Here is an 18,132-nt window from a genome sequence, read left to right as displayed (position 1 = left end):
AAAAAAGCAGCAGTAGCGAGTCTCTCTCTCTCCCTCCGCCCTCTCCCTCTGACTCCTCCAAAACTTCAGCCCCCAAAGTTCAGCCCGAGCAGCACAGAGAAAGAAAGAGAAAGAGCTTTCAGCGGAGAGCTGGAAGTGATGGGAGGAGGGACCCAAGTTCGGGTCAGAGCCTCCACAGGTTGGTTTGTTGTTGTTGGGTTGTTTGGCTGGGGAAGGGGAAGGGGAGGCGGCGGGGGGAGGTTGCGAGCGGGTCTGAGGGGGCAGCGTCGCTTCCTCCTAACCCCACGCTCTCGGGCAAGGGCAGCAGACAGGGAGGCAGAGGGAAGGGGAAAGAGTCGTCTTGGGGGGGCGAAAAAGTAACCCCCTCTGCCCCACCCCCCCCAGCCCCCACTTTCTGTGCCAGACGGGCGCTGCGGCAGAGGCCGCCCGCGCCCAGCTGTCAAAAACGCCCAGCGGCCGCCGCCAACTTTGTGGTGAGGGCGGCCGGCGGCGCCGCGCGGGGCTGGCCGCCCCTCTCTGCCTCCCTCTCCCCTCTTCCCCCTTTCCCCTTCCCGCTGCTTTGCCCGGTTCCTCCTCGCAGCGGCCGCAGTCTCTCCCGCTGCTTCTCCTCTTCCTTATCGGCTCCAGGCGCCGCTGGAGCCAGCGAGAAAGGCGGCAAGGAGAAAGGTGGAGGGAGGGCTGAGATGGGGGAGAGCCACGGCGGAAAATGAAGCGTAGCCCAGAGGAGGGGGTAAGGAGCCGGAGGGGGGAGAGGGGAGAGCGTTAGAAGGGAAGCGAAAAGTTAGGCAGATGAAAAGTTTTCGCTTGTGGTGCCGGTTTCCCGCTTCCCACCCATTGCTCCATCAGCTCCCGGGGCTCTGCTGCGGCGGCTGCGGCTCGATGTGGGATCTGAAGAAATTTTTGCGAAAGGGTGGGTTTTTTTTGTTGGGGGGGGGGGAAGGGAGGCGGGAGGAGGTGAGCCGTCACGGTCGTACGTTTGCAGGGAACAGACAAGAGTCACATCTGTGTGTGACACCGAGCCAAACCGAGCGAAACCCTGCCCCGGCGACGCCGAGGAAACGCAGGCGGCTGCAGCCCTCGGCGCGCAGGCACACAACGGCCGCCGCTCGCGCCCTGAGGGAGCGCGCGCGATGGGGGGGCGGGGCGGGGAGGGCCGGGCCGTTCCGCGCCCTCCCGCGGCCGCACACGTACCGCCCGCCTCGGGGCTCTGCCTGGCGGCCGGGCAGGGCGGCTGGGCGTTGCCGTTCCCTGTCGCTCCGCGCCGGCGACCTTTCTGCCCGGCCAGCGCCTCGGCGGGAGAAGGGCTGCGGACCGCCAGTCCCCTCGTGGCGCCTTCCCCTGCGAAATCTTTCCTTGCCCCCGTTTGTAGCCGATTGTCCCTCATGCCCCGTCCCTCCGTCCCCCCCCCCGGCGTTGAGGGGGTGGTAGATACCCTAATGCCTTGCTTGGGTTGCTTGGCAAAGGGAAGATGGACAGAAGGCTATCGCGCTTTCTCTACAGGTACCGATAGCCAAGCCGATCTGGTCATACCTCGTGTGGGTCATTAGTGCTATCAAAATCGGCTCCCTTCCTCGGGCGCTGTTTAAATACAAGATTAGGACTGGATCTTTAAAAAGTGAACATGAGGAGAGCTTTTCAGGTGACGTGAAATACAAATACTAGGACATTTTGCCTTGTGCTCCCCCTTGGTGTGACTGGACACCTCGATGACCCAGCAGGCACTTTAGAAGAATCAAGAGGAGATGGGCCAAGTATATGAAATAGGTAGCTGTTTGGCACTTTTGATTTTTTCCTGCGTCTCTGATGGACTAAAATCCCAGCAAACTCTTAATGTAAATGAATGGCACGTCCCTGTGAATTACAAAGTTTCCAGGCTTTTTACCAGTTTTTGTCGTCCTTGTTATTTGTGCATTTCCTATGCCTGTTGGAAGAGGGAAGGGTAAATTATCTATATTATTATCAAAACTAGGTTGTCACAAAAACTGGTTGGATATATCTCAACGTTATCTGTGTTTCTGTGGAAATTTCATTCTGTTTTCTGGGTATTCATCAGATACCTTCATTAGGCATAATACATATCAGCTTCTGGATAGGATTTGCAGTGCCCCCAATTCATCAGGATTAGTTTCAAACCTTGAGCTGTAGAGAGCATGTTTCAGGCTCTGACAATGACTCAAAATGATTTTGCATTTTTTAGGATTTGGGGGGCTTTTGTACAGGTACCATGACCAACAAAAATTTTGAGTAATTCATGGTCATTCTAAAAAATTCACAGGACTAATTAAGCCATTATTTGATGCGTTTTCTGTCAAAGGGGAGAGATAAGAAAAATCTAGTTAATTATTTCAGAGTCACATTTTATCGTACACGGAAACGCATTTGCCCTTTTGAACCAGTGAAGGGCCAAGAAGTTGCCAAAAAATTGTGTTCACACAGCCCCCTAGTGGTAAAAGCCCTGACAAGTTCACATCCATGTCTCCTCACATGAAGGAGGGAGGGTCCAAGTTAGCTCGATGCAGATGAAAAATAAAGTGCTGCAACCTTAGCTCGCAAAAGGCATGGTCACTTGCTAGAACAAAGGTATGCCATGCCCATTACGAGGCTAATCTTTACTATGCAGTTTCACAGAATTGAATCAAAGGCTACAAAACAGTTACAGGTTTGTGAAAGAACAGTCTTATAGTAGATAGACAGCCATTCAACTAAATTTAAAACCAGCTTTCCTTACTGCTTTGGAAAAGTGAGATTTTTTCTAACTGGGGCTAGGGATTTGAAGGATGTATTCCTTATATGCACTAAACCAGTAGATTACAGTGATAATAACCTATGTCACACACTAAAAATTTTTGTCTAAGCTTTGATCTATAATTTCAAACAACCATCCTGTTAAGTGTAACACAATCATTAATAGCTTCAGTTACTTTAATTTTAAAGATTTTAAATAATTTTGTATGAAAACTAATAATGCCTCATGGATTAATTCCTTTGTTATCTTGCTTGATATTTAATTCAGCTTTTTTAAACCTCCCTTTTTTTTTCTTCCACCTGTCAATAAGCCAGTGGCTTTCGTATTGACAGTATATTACAGCCTCTTGAAAGCTGCTGAGGAGGTAAAATAGCTGGAGGCAAGTTGGCTGTTGGGAGTTCTGATTCTTGGGTTGACAGTATGGGATTACAGGATAAATATTGTGGAATAAGACATTTCTGCTCAAAGCATCAGCCGCAAAATAGCTAACTGGTGACGTTTGAATATACATCATCATTAGACTTCAGACTGAACACGCTCCAAGCTTTTTCAAAATTTTGCATCTTTCAGAATCACACTTTCAGACACATAGGCAATAGTGTTTTAAATTTGCATTGAGTTCTTGCCTTCAAATTTGCCCGCTATGTGGTATATTCTCAGATAATCCTAAGAAGATAGGGCTCTTGTTAAAACACTGTACCATCCACCTGCATAGTGACTTTTGTTTCTTCATGTTGCTGTGGTGACTGTGACATCAGCACGTCATAGATATTGCAGGGAATGACAAAATATCTTTACTTGTAGTTCAATGAACACCTCAAAAGACAGCGTACAGACTCAAGCTGTGTCACAGAACTGTCTTATGACTTCTCAAAGTATGTAATTATCTTAAATTTTGGAGATCGTATCTAAGGTTTCAGAGAGTAGGAGCAAGGCCTAAACTTTTCCTTGCATTTTAGACTAATGATATTTGTTAGTGAAGAGAGTAGTGTAACAATTTCAGCCCCTCCAACAGGAATATCTATCTTATACAGCAAATACCCTCTCACTGTAGTTTTCTTTCAAAACCAGTTATAACCACCATAAAGAATTAGTAGTACTCATTGGTTTGAGATTAATTAGCACAAAGTTAGTTAGAAAAATATTTTTCTTCACTTTTATTTTGATTTTCAGAATTGGAGCACTGAGATGTTGCAAGTTTGAGATAGATCTGAGTAGGAACTGCAGCTTGAGAGGAATGGAAGTATGTGTCATCTAAACTGTGATGTCTCCAGAGTGTGGTATCTCTCTGCTTGATCTTCCTTCTCATGGAAGGAATTTATGGTTCACTTGAATCTTCTGCCCATTTTGCAAACCTGGAGGTGCCGTCCAAAGGATGAGCCCAGCCAACAGAGCAGAGGCAGAACATAAGGCACCAGTAGCCTATGAGGCATTGTAGCAACATATCAAACTGAAATCCTCCATATTTTGTTGGGTGACAAGGTGAGAAAGAACAGTTTTAGAGAGTAGTATAATTGAAATGTAAATGAAAAACCAGTTTACCAGTAGAAGGGATCTCCAACAGATTAATTATGTCCAGTCCTGAATATAAAACCTGTTTTTTGTAACCTACAATGAGTAAAGGGGAAAAGAATGCCATTCAGCGTAAAAATAAGCATCAGCATTTTAGACCAATACCATTATGAAGTCCTAATCTGGTTATTCATTTTACTCAGAAATATGGCTGTAGCATCCATATGCATATTGAACATTTATATTAAGTTCCTATGGTAAGTATTACTCTACAATAGGTAGCATGGCTTATAGCATGACTTACACAAAAGGTAGGTTCCTACTTCATATTACAGATTACTCTTTTCCCTTTTTTCTTCTTTTTTTTTCTTTTTTTTTTGTTTGAGTTTTATGCTAGTTAATCTATCAGATTCTGACATTTCAGGAGAACTTAAACCATTTTCAAGAGTCTAATTAGGAAAAGAATACCTGTGCACTTATTATAAAAAAGAGTCTAGCGCTTTCCCTGGCAAACTATGATTTCCTGGTATTTTAGAGGAAGTTTGAAATTTGACCCGACGTAGGCAGGGTATCAAGTATACTACTTCTGAAGGAGTTCACCTAAACTTAGCTGTGGACCACAGGGACCTGAGCCAAGAATTGAAGAACTGGTGACTAACTATAAACATTTTGTTCAAAGTGAGTTGCCCAGGAGCTCAGAGACAGGGGTAGAATCTAGTTCTTCAGGGTGGGATTTCACTGCTTCATCTGTTTCAACCATAGGTCTTTCTGTCTCATTCCTCACACATCTTAAAACTTCAGTAGTATATTGAGCAGGAGTCTTAAGAAAGAAGCTTAATTCATTATACAGACACTCATTTTCATTTAGGGAACATCACCTATTCTGTGCACTTCATACAGACAGGTCCTTCAGGGAGAAAACAGTACATGATCATGTAATTTCAAACACTGTGTACTCATCACATGAAAGGGCTGAATTAATGTTGTGTAGACACTCATAATGGTAACATTTCTTAACTTCTGAACATATAACTTTCTAACCCCTGTTAACCAACTGACAAAATTCACTGTAAAGTTCATGAAAGTATGATACTTCAGTGTTCTGAGTCAAAAAGCATTTTTGTCATTCAGGAAGTGAATTTAAGAGGAGTTAATTACATTTCTTTTGCCTCTTGCACTAAAATACTGAACATGATTCAAAGTCTTTCTGGCACTTAAGTATTGCTAGATCCTCCCAGTCACAATGGTGTTTTTTGGAGATGAAAAAAGGTTGTCTGCAGCGTATCCATATTTTTTCTTTTTGTACCATATCCTCTGTACCAAATCTTTTCTAACTCTGTTTTAGAGGTTGCTACCACACCATTTGATTTATCCTAAACTTTCCCAAATGCATTAGCAGCTGTTCTTAAAGACAAATATGCTTCCAGTAGTTTATGAGCTCAGCTGAAAGAATATATATTAAAAACAATAGATATAGATGTTACTTTGTAGTTCTACAACAGCTTTTGTAGGGGACATTAGAAGGTTTTAAACATGAGCGAAGAAACAAAAATGTTCAACCCACTTTAGAGATGAAGAAAATAAGGTGCAATAAGTTTCAGCAACTTGCTTACAGTAGTGAAGAAAGTAAAAATACGTATTTTGGATCTATTTGCTAGTTCTATGGTCATCCTTTCTCCAATAAGAATACATGTGTTTACATTTAAGAGGTCTCTAAATTGAAGTTTCTTCTTTCTCTGTTGTCACTTCCAATATCTGTCTATCAAAATTGTTTTCTATAGCTTAGTAATTGCTAGTCAGAGACCACACGTAGTGTTCTATATGCATTCTGGAATATGTCTCAGCTTATCTCATATAACACTTGAGGGTATTTTTCCCAAGTGAATCTCAATGTTTTTCAGTTCTCTTAGTGTTTTACCATTTGTTTTCCTTATATTACTCCAGTCAAAAGTGATTGCCTTAGAGAGTTAGTTATAAGCATGACGGGAAAGTCTTTTTTCTTATCCAGTTTAACTGCTTTAGTCTTGAACTTTAATTGTTGATGGGATTTTACTTCTTTTATCCTGTATCTTACAATGAGCATTTGTGCACTTAGCTTGCTTTCATAAATGAGTTTAAATGAATAAAATGCCCCAGTCACAGCTAATAGTGATTTGGGGCTCAGTATCTTAAAAGCAACAAAAATGTCAAGTGTAATATCGCGGGGCAAGTCACAAAATCTGTCACATCCAGTCTTGAAAGATTACTGCTAAGATTTCCCTACTTTTAGCACAACAATTTTTCTGCTATTTACAGCTTGCTTAAATGGAGACTTAAAATGGATATGGCAAACTAAGCTGAATACAGTACAGAACATTAAAGCAGGCTTTAAATAATGTGTCATGATGCATGATTCCTCATGCATCATAATGTGTTTTTTCCTTTTTTGTTTCTTTATAATTGCTTCAAATATTAAAATACGATTTGATCTTCATGTCAAAAGGAAGAAAAGGAGGCAGAAGAACTGACAGCTTGATCCTTGCTTTCTTTCCAAAGGCCAACTTTTAGATTTTGACCTCTCTTAGGAGAGGATTCAGCTACTTGTAACATCAGATACTTAATAGGTCTTGTTTGAACTTGAGCTTGGTTCTAAGCCTCACATCCAAAGATCTAGTTAGAACGCTGAGTACTCTCACTGCTCTTTAGTACAAATACTTTGTTGACTTTTTTCTTTTGCACATTGTGACCAGGTGCAATTGCAAAAAGAAGGTGTAGAGTTTGCTGTAGGCATTGTTTAAAATCTGAGGAACCTGGAGAAAGTAGGAAATGAAAATACTGTGTCCAAAAACTACTTTCCCTTTTAAAGTACTTTTTCATCCATGCACTTCTACCACTGGATCATAAGCCAAATACTGTTTGGAATTGACAGTGCTATCCAGATAGAACTCTGAATTTCCCTTCTGTCCTTTGCCTGGCCCACTTTCAGTTCGTTTGATTTCACATCCAAAGGGTTGGTCTTGGACCTTAGACCAATCTCTCCAAGTTTGTGGATGTCCTAGTTGTATTTTCTGAGCTAAAAATACTAAATTGACCCCACCTGTGTATATATATATGAAATGAATAAAAGGAACTTATTCCATGTGTGTATGGATGGACAAGGAGAATAAGGGAAATTACATACTGTTGGCTAAATGGTTCTTTTTAAAACCTCAAAATGTTTTAGAGTCAATTCAAAATTCAAATGTGGATCTTTCACCATTTGTAACTCTTCTAGTTCATGCGCTTCAATTATGCAGGGCAGGAGAGTCTTTCATTATATTTAATTTCAGGGATAGAAAAATGTGGCTTTCTACAATGAAAGTTAATTTACAAATAAGCCTAGAGAGACTTTCTATTATCCACCCTGTCAGTACTGAATACCTCTCTCAGAGCAATGCTAGATGTGAGGAGGACAGGGCAATGGCTCTAAAGAAGAGACAAAGGTAGTTACCATCTGAAGGACTGCAAGAAGCTCTTCTTTGTGAAATACTCTCCCAGAAAGGATGACTATTCTTAGAATGTGGCATTGAGTCTGTAGCAACTGAGATTCTCTTCGTAAAACTGTGCTGGATATGTTGAACATTTTAATTTGACCCTCTACTTCTGATATCTTGGTGCATCTGAAAATCTTCCCTATATGCATGTACATCGTCTGCCCTGTGACTTCTGTGAATGAATACACTGTGGACAAGCAAAAGACTTACTTATGTTTGATACAAGTAAGTGAAAAAAGTTGGTAGCATTCTGATTGCCTTTGTTATCTCGACACCACAATTTTAGATGTTCTATTACTCAGAAGCATCAAAACAATTATAACAGTTGCTGCAAAAAAATAGAAGCCATATAATAAACCTGCTCCCCATATCTTGCTCTGAAAAACAGCTTTAAAACCTGTGCCAGTCCAAGGTGGCAACATTGTTCCACAGATCACTAAGATGAGGTCAAGTTTCTCCTGCCTGACCTGTTACTGCCAATTACAGGATATTGCACTGGTAGTGAACTAAATATGAAATGCCACAAGCTGTGAGGTAAGAACTATGACGACTGTTACAAAATCAAGATCTTAGCAGCAGTTATTTGGCATCTTCAGTTTGGTGACATGACTAGCAAATAAAATATTTGAATTTAAAATATCAGCTTTACTACTCCATAGTCTATAGCTGAATAATCACAGAATTAGCTGAATTGTCAGCTACATATGCCTAGCAGCTACAGTCTTTTGGGCTTTGGTGGTGTGGAAAGTACATGAATCCAAGCTTTACTGTCAGTGCCTCCCATAACATTATTGCTATTTCCTGTTTCAGTCTTTAATAATATAGGATAGGTTAGGGTTTCAGTATGTTTTCTTCTTTTTTTTTCCTGGAAGTTTAAAGAGTAGTTGAAATACAGTCCAAGTCACATTTTTAAAAGGAAGCTGGATAGTTACTGTCTGCATTCTTCTAACTCATTTCACATATTTCTCTTAAATGGCAAAAAGTACTTCCTTGTAACTTCTTCAGCTTCTTTGTGTTCCTGTTCCTTTACAGACCAAACACACACACACACACAAGCATTGCTTAGTGCTTTGTAAGAGATGTTGGTAGAACTGAAATCATTACTTAAAAATGGGAGCTAAAATAAACCCTATATATGAAAGGGAAGGATGATCTTTAGTTGGAGTGCCACATTTATGCAGAGGGAAGACACAGACATCACATTCTCCATGTATAGTCTTAGGAGGTATTTATTCAGGAAATCTGTTGTCAAAGCATACCAATGGACACGTTTTTCCAGACTCCAGAGAAAATGCTATTCATCGGGAGTGCAACTTGCTCAGAATATGTCATTTTGTAACAGAGAGGCATGGAAAAAAAAACATAACGAGCTACTTCTAGCTCTCATAGTACTTCACACTTTATTTGCCTTATTCAAAACAATTTTACTCACCTCCAGCCTTTAAAGCACTTTATGGGATTATTATAAAGGTTAGGCCAGTAATTTACGTTCTAAATGTAATCACTAATACCAGGAAAAATAAATCTGTCAATATAAAGTAGCAACAGGTTACTGGTGTTGTGCCTTTTAGATGAAAAGCAGGTATTGTGATGGTAAGCAGGAGACACAAACCATTCAGCGTCACTAGTGTATATGACAAACAGAGATGCGTTACTTCATTTTAAACTGGATCTGTCCAGTCTGAATGTCACCTTGAATTCATGGAATTGCAGAGTTTTGGATCTGGATGAAATTTCAGAACTTCTAATCTGTTCTGAGACAAGATGAGTGTTTGTGGAACATCTCTAAGAGATGTTGGTCAAGAATTTTCTAAAAAATCCCACTATATATACCCTCCATAAGTGGCCTACTACAGTACTTCACTACCTTTAATGTTAGATTTTCCTAATAGCTAAACAAAATATTTTTTCCCTATAAATAAACTGATTCCTTCTTGTCCTATCCTAGACAGACTTCACAGTAGACTTTTGAACACTGGAAGAGCTTTATCATGTTCTTTTCAGACTTCCACCTCCCCCATAGACCAAACAATGCCTTTTCCTTCAAGCATTCCTCACAGGCCATATTTCTGAAAACTATTAACACTCTTGTTGCTTTTCCCCAAGTACTACTGAACTTACCATAAATGTCAGCAAGTTCACTGGACTGATTTGCAAATAGTTCTCTAGCTGAAGCTTTACATGATCCACAAACAATAGAGTAATTACCTCATGTATTTTATATACAATGTTCTTGGTAATACAGCTTAAAATGGCATTTACCTTTTAGTATCATACTGATCTAGTCAGTTTATGTTCCACTCTAACTTGATCTCCCCATCTGTGTTACTGTGATCCACAATATCCAAGATACTAGTCTTTTATTTTTACCTTACTCTGTGTTGTTCTTTACCAGTTACTTTTAAACAATCCCTTCTTACCCGCCTTCAGTTTATCAAGACCATACAAAATACGCTTTACTCTGTCACCAAAGATGTTACTAAAATTATGATCAACCTTACAATTGTCAAAATTCCTCTGTCCAATAAGCCAAGCCATGTGTTTCAAGACACAGCTGAGCCAAGTAGTTGTGACTCTGCTGATCCAAAGATTGCCAGCTCACTTATAAAAACAGTACAGATGTTATAAACTAGGACAGAAATCAAGCTAATAAATGCTTTTACATGACTCTTGAAACCCATTGTATTTAGCCTGGTAGCTCTGTGCAAAATTAGCTTGTATCCTGAAAAGCTTATCCATTCAGGTTTAACTACAGCCTTGCCAATAGAGCACAGCAGAGTTACATCGACAAATCAGTGAAGACTTGTGCATTCTTCTTTGAAAACTACCTTCTAATACCTACCCAGCATAACAATTTTTGAGGGCACTAAGCTCTGGTTGGCTTGACATAGAGCTGTACTATTCACTTAGCAATAGTAGAAACACTTAACATTAGTAAAAACTAGATCTCCCATACTGACATACACTCAAGTTTGAAAAATTTTTTTCAGATTTCTCGGTATTGCATGCACGGCATCCTTCATTGTAAAATCACCCTAAGAACAGCAACAGTTCAGCATTTTCCTGCTGTGCATCTTCAGAGGTTATTGGTTGAAAGATGTTATATAGGCATGAACATAGCTGTCTGGTCCAGTATGCAAAAGCAGGGAATCAAACTGAAGTCTTTTGCACCGTCTTGCAGACCACTGACCACAGTAAAGATATTTGGCTGGCCCTGAACTAACATGTGATACTTAAGTTATATCCAGACTGGGGATTTCTTAAATCACTGTATTTTCAGGAAGCAATAATTTTTGGACTGAGGGCAGGATGACTGTTTTGTCTTCTTGTAAATCTTTTCAGATAGTAGTTCTGATTACAGTATGAAATAAGAGATATCTCCAGTGTGATATTCACTAAATGCATCTCATATCACAGCCAAAATTGGAAATTTGTGAAACTTATAGGACTGTCTGTTCAGAGTAGAAATGTGTTTATGTAAGCAACAAGAATAAAGTCAAACAACAGAATTGGCTTTCAGATAAAGGCCACCCAAAGATACATAACACTTGCAAAGCTGCAAAGCTTACAGGTATGTTAGAAGAAATTAATTTGTCTCATGCAGACAGTACTAGGCACCTGAATCTGACTTTTAAAAATTGTTCAGCATTTAAAATTGATTACAGTATTCTTTACTAGTACAAAGCCTCAAGAATAAAATCTTTCAAGCCATGTAGGAAACGCAAACAAACTCCACACAAAGGGAGGTTTGGATCTGTGAATTAAATCTGATCAATAGGTCAAGAGTATTAAATAATTTCACCCTATGTTTTAATGCAGAACTCAGGCACCATTCAACAGGGAGTGGGTATACTTTGTCCCCTTTTGGTAATTTGTGTTGATGTTCATGTGTCTTGTGAACTTCCCTCAATCATTTGTCATTAAAATCAGTTCTACTGGCAGTCAGGTTTCCATGCAGAGAGCTAGGAAGAAAAATAGTTATGATTAAAGAGATGTACAGCTGCTATTACTGACCCTGAACAGTTTATTTTGGACACCCTAGATTATGACTTTCTTTTCTTTTTTTCCCACTTTTGGGTAAAAGTTCGGGTGTGTGCTTGAAAAAACAGGTCTCCAACGAGGGTGGAGAATGCCTATTTGTTATCTGATTCTGTCTGCTGTTTAGGCAGTACAGTGTTTTTGAGATAAATGGCAAGATTGAAAACAACATTGTATTATTATTATCATTATCATCATTATTATTATTACTACTACTACTTCTTAAGACAAATAGATATATTTACTTCGATTTCCACAAATATAGGGCTCTTTTAGAGTAAGGGACCACAGTCAAATTCAGAGTAAGTCCTGTTCTATACTTTAAAAGAAATTTCAGACTCTACTTTTTTTTTTTTTTCTGGTATATTAAAATAAATTCTGTCTTTGCTTCTCTTATTAAGAATGATAGAAGGGCAAGTAAGTGGAAATAGATCATATTCAAAATTCTGTTGAATTCATGAAGTGAACAAAAGTAACTGCTTTCAGTTCTCTTGGAAGGAACTAGTAGTCCATCTCAGGAAGCAGTTAACTACTTTTCGAACACTTCAGGGAAGTTTATGTTGATACTGTCTAATAATGCAGTTTATATATCCTTAGCAGATCATCCACATAGAAAAAGTATATTGATGTTTAGTTATAAGGAAATAATTTAAGGAACACCTGTTGACACCAATCATTCAATCCTAAGTACTTAGTAACACTAACAGCTGCACTTCTAGGTGGTCTACCTGACTCAGGCACCTAGTTTCATCCTACTGCAGAATTCCTACTGTGAGCACTTGGAATTGCGCAGAACTGTTTTTCACAATGTATTTTGCTTTCAATACTAATCTAATACTTCCAAGTGACTTATTTAACTAAATGCTTCCTCTCCTTGTTCTAGTTCTGCCATTTTCTCATGTTATCATTGGCTTCTGCTTCTCCAGTCACCATAGACGGCTGTAGTCTCAAACTCTCTGTACTTCTTCCTCTTCTCTCCATGTTAGGTGGTATAATCTCCAAAGACTAGTAACATTCAGTACAACTTCTCTTTTAACCCTCAAGCCGCTTACCTTTCACTGTCTCCCCTCCTAAGACAGAATTTATTCTATGAATTAAAAAGAAGAAAAAAGATGGAGTATTTAGATGAAACAGAATTGATATGGAAATATATAAATTACTACACTTATTTTTCACATAAAATGATTTATATAACATTTGTTACATTAGTAAATATACTTCTTACTTTGGAGTGCCTTTTAGTAGTGGCAAGCATGTCTTCTGGATCAAAGATGCTGCATCTTAACATATATTATAAATTCTTCGTATCAACACAAGTACTTTTCAAGATTGCATTTATTTTTACATATTAAAAAAGATGCTTTTCACAACCAGAGGTACATACCAAATCTGCAAATACTAGAAGCAGTTACTCTAGAGGAGCAATGTCATGGGGCACCCCAGGGATTCTTGGGAAAATTGTGTTCAATTTTGTTTTACTTCTTGTTCTTTTTGTGTGACTTCAGCCAAGGTACAGGCATTTTGTGGTTCAGTTCCTCCTGTGTAAAACAGGTGTTATAAAAAGTTTCCAGCTTACCGGAGTAGAGAGATGTACACTCAGCTAAACCTATGAGATGCAGGCAGTGGTCATTAAATATAATTCACTGGAATAGTGCAGCTTTTGACAAAAAGAATTATTTTTCACCTGTACAGCAGATCAAGCGTTCTTGGCACTGTGGAATTCTGTGCAAATCTTACCAATTTCTGCTCCAAATACAATTTCTGCTCCAAATAAAAGGTGCATTTCCTGACTTTGTTGCATCTAGTGTAAACATGTGCCAGGGTAAATTTTTATATAGTTACAGAAATATTCCCAAACACTCCAGAGTATGCTCTTCTGCTGCTAGGAAGAGGCTGAGAGGGCACAATAGATGATAGATACAAATTACATTGCTGAGATACTGCTGAGATACAATTGTGAGAAGAGTAACCAAAAAGCTCAGTGTACAGAATCCATTTAATGGCTTGTAGCAAAGGGAGGCAAATGGTGATTACAGTGCAAGGCAGCCTAATAATGATTGTGAAGTGTGCTGTTCAATAAAAGAAAAAACTTGTAGAACAGATAAAGAAGTGTAAGAGCTTGCATATGAAATAAACAAACAGGAATGGACAACAGAGAGGGTTACATAGTCTCTGTTGCTTATTCCTACCTTTCACTTTTTATGTCATTTTTGCAAGTAAAAAGCAGTATCTGATCACTCTATTTCTAGTATAGTAAATTAATCCTTTTCCACAATGTTTTCTTTCCTGATTTGAGGCATATATTCAACTGTCTTTTAAATCTTTTACAGAGTTTTTTTACAGTATTCCTCTTTTTCCACTGTAATCTCATTTGCCTGTCCTCAAACATCTTTATTCCATTTGCTTCCAAGCCAATTTTTGATGCTTTTAAATTTCATTTTCATTTAGTTCTTTAGGTTGAAGAAATATTTCCCTTAAGATTTTAATGCTATCAAAAATTATACTAAATACAACATAGCTACTAGTGAAAAGCAATCAAATTATTTTACTTTGGAGAACTAGCGTGCACAGCGTTATGAGTTGCATCATGAAGTAAAATAAAGCGCTATGGTAATGGTCAGGATGTCAAGTCAAGATGTTTTTCATTTCCTATGTGGATGCTTTTCTTGCTTCCCTGAAAGAATGCTCCTAAAAACATCCAAATGCAACTAGTAAATCACATGCCTTTCTAACATTTGGGAGCAAAAAAGGCTCCTGGTCAATTTGCTATCTATGTTAGGTCTATTTACTTTATATTTCTTCAGATTATGACCAGCAATGAAAAGGTATCTGCCCCGGTTTCAGCTGGGACAGAGTTAATTGTCTTCCTAGTAGTTGGTACAGTGCTATGTTATGACGTCATGCTCAGCATATAAAGTGTGGGAAAAACAAGGAGGGGGCGGGACATTCAGAGTTACAGCATTTGTCTTCCCAAGTAACCATTACTCATGATGGAGCCCTGCTTTCCTGGAGATGGCTGAACACCTGCCTGCTGATGGGAAGGGGTGAATTAATTCCCTGTTTTGCTTTGCTTGTGTGCACGGCTTTTGCTTTACCTATTAAACTGTCTATCTCAGCCCATGAGTTTTGTCATTTTTACTCTTCTGGTTCTCTCCCCGATCTCACTGGGGGGGAGTAAGCGAGTGGCTGTGTGGGGTTTAGCTGCTGCCTGGGGTTAACCACGACACAGGACTTCCTTCCTTCTGTTATGAAAGCAGGTTGTTCATACAGTGCTCTGAGAAGGCACTGACTATGTAGTGGACAGTACCAACTCACCAAGTTGGGGAAAGAATTAGGGTATAAAGGCGTTCAGCTTCAGGGAGTGGAAAATCTGCAGGGCAAGAGATTACATGTCGTTAGAAAGAGAAGTATTGATAGAATCCAGCAAAGCTGAAGCAAATAAAGTGACAAACCTCAAAGGGGATGAAGAAGAGAAAAGTGGCCCATCACGAAGACGGCAAGTATTGTCACATGGCAAGGATGGGCAGGAGTCACAGAGAAGACACTGAGAAGCTTTTTGTTAACTGCTGAGAGAGACTAATACCGGCAGAAAAAAGATTGTGTTAGGGTCAGTGGGAGGGTCACTGATTATGGAAAACAAGTATTTAGAGGAAAATACACATGGAAAAACACTTAGCCTGTTACAAAGCCTAGAAACTTTTAGCCTGTTATTCAAAGATGCTGTGTTCACAGAAGTTATGTGCTCACTAAATATCAGAGTGAAAAATAGCATAAAGAGTCCAAAGGGCTGCCACAGACACTAATAGTAAGTAATTCACAGGGCATCACAGCAGAACAAGCTGAGGCCTGAGGAAATAAACTGAGAGCTAGAGAGGATTCAGCTTCAGAGGGAACCCTAGGTGCTAGGTACAGGAGCTGATGGGATTTGTTCTGTATTCTTTTGGGCTGCCTATGTAGGGCATGAGTTGAAAATACTCCTTGTATTATGACAGGTCCTTCCATCTCTTCTCAGGTTGGAAAGTATTATGCTAATTTAATAGATTATTTACTTATCACAAACCTGTCGAATGTCAGTGCAACATTAAGAGAGAGAAAGCTACAAGGACATAAAGTAATCAGGCTTTTACTACTCAAGATAGTGTTGATTCTACTCTTCAGGATGTAGATTCTTATTTACTACTAAGTCCTTGGTCTGAAAGGCCTAGTCTTGATAACTCTCTGACCTCCTGGTTAATCCTTTACTCCCCTTTCTTCCCCTGCCCTGAAAATACTGTTTTCCTTGTACACCTTCAGATCAATTAGTCTCTAGTCAGAATAAGTGGTAAGAAAATGGAAAAAAGGAGTTTTTGCAGGTGTTTGTTCAGGGTTTTCAGGCAGTGGTGAAAGATGTTTTGACTGTGAACATCTGTAGCTGTGGCCAACAGTTCAGCTACTCCATAGCTGCTGTATCCAGTACGTCTTTCCACGCTTTTCAGCAATATTGCACTCATTTTTTATTCCAGAAGTTGAAGTACGTCGGTATAGAAGAGCAGATTCTTCACTTCTGGTGAGGAAAAGTGAGTTTAGTGAGAATCTCACTAGCCTTTTATGGGGCAAAGTGATATTCAGTCATCTTATGTGGAGGAGAAGACAAGGAAAACAATGGTGATGACAGAAAAAGCATGTTTGGCAGAAGTCTGCACCACTGACATGGGGCCAACTGCAAAAATATATACTTGTGATTAAGAAGGAAAGGTCAGACAGTAAAATGTCTTTTGTTCCTGTGATTTTTTTTGTTTCCTCTTGATACTGGCTAGGAGAGGGGAGTAAAGAGATAGAGCCAGACAATCTCTTTCCAGTGGAAAGAATGGAAGACAGGAAGGGGACATCTTTGGATACAAGTACAAGATCACATAGCTTAATAGCCCCCAAAGGAACAGATATTTCTACAGAAAACAAAAGAAGCTCCTTAAAGATCTTAACGACACATTTACCCTGGGTTTAGAAGCTTCTATTTCTCACACCAAAAACTAACAAATGGAGTTGTAACAGAGGCTCCTGAGGGAGGCGAGTAAACTGAGACCCTCAATGAGCAGTATCCATACCATTCAGGGAAAAGTAAAGATCATCCAGTTCAGTGTGCCAAAGTGTTTTATAGCTTACATCCCAAGTTTCTACTTTGCGCTCTGCTGAGGCTTTTGCCAAATCCCTACATACATTAAAAATACTAACCACACTCGTACTTGCTTGGGAGACTGTGTATCAGTGGAGAATACAAATTCAGCCTGGATACTAAGTTTTTTTAGCATGTAAAACAGTCATATACAAGGATGACCAGTAGTGATTAAGCTATGGTACTACACAGAAGTTCCTCCCTGTGAATTGAATTAATTGATTTATTAGTAGCAAAATAGCCAGGTGGGTCAGGCTAATTAAGAGTATGATTGCTAATTACCAGCACTGGGGACAGTATGAGTGGTTGCAGAGGCAATAGATGCAGTCTGTTTGTAACAGCTCTATGAAATGTTAGATAGTTAAGACTAGGGAAAAAAATAGGGCAGAAGATGTTGCTGAAAATGGAAGTATAACTCATGTAGGCTCCATTCAGATGAGGTGAAAGCAACCAGTCCTATAAAGAACTTCTGTCATTCCTCAGTGGTCTAGTCCAGCAGTCTCCAAAGTGAGGTGTGCACAACATAATCCACTGGGGTACAGGAAGAAAATATTTTTGGTACCATTAACAAATAAATAATTAAAGTAAAATATTTAATTTTTCTTTATCTAATCTTTTAATAATTTCTATTTTTTGAATATATTATAATGTACATAATCTATTAGTATAGTAGTACATGTATATAATTTATAAATTATACAGAGATGTATGATCGAAAAAGTTTGGAGTTCACTGGTCTAGTTTAAAGTTCAGAATATCCTTCAGGTTTCTAGTTTTCTGTGTATTTCAGTCTCTCTGGTATACTGGATTAATGTTAGGTAGTTTGGCTGTCAGGTTTAGGTGTTTTAAAGAAAAAAGCAATACAATGTGGTTGTTGGTGTTTTTAAAATTTATGATTTAAACTTCACATGCATTTAAAACTGAATGTTTCTCTATAATGCTTCATAAACCATACAATACAACTGTAGAGCCAAATGGGAGCAAATGATTGTTGTTTTCAGATTTTTTTACTAAACAAATGCTATGGAGAAAGTGCTGGCTGGGAATATATGATCTAAATTTGGAAAATCTATTTTAATAAGTCTATATGACCATAGCTCTATTAAGAAAAAAGAAAAAAAAAAAAAAAAAGTCCAGCTAGTGTGCATATTGTAGAAGGCTGAGATTTTAAA

Source organism: Haliaeetus leucocephalus, unplaced genomic scaffold (genome assembly GCF_000737465.1).
Source record: "Haliaeetus leucocephalus isolate CR32 unplaced genomic scaffold, Haliaeetus_leucocephalus-4.0 Scaffold154, whole genome shotgun sequence".
Classification (NCBI taxonomy): domain Eukaryota; kingdom Metazoa; phylum Chordata; class Aves; order Accipitriformes; family Accipitridae; genus Haliaeetus; species Haliaeetus leucocephalus.
Note: the sequence above shows the minus strand (reverse complement) of the source record.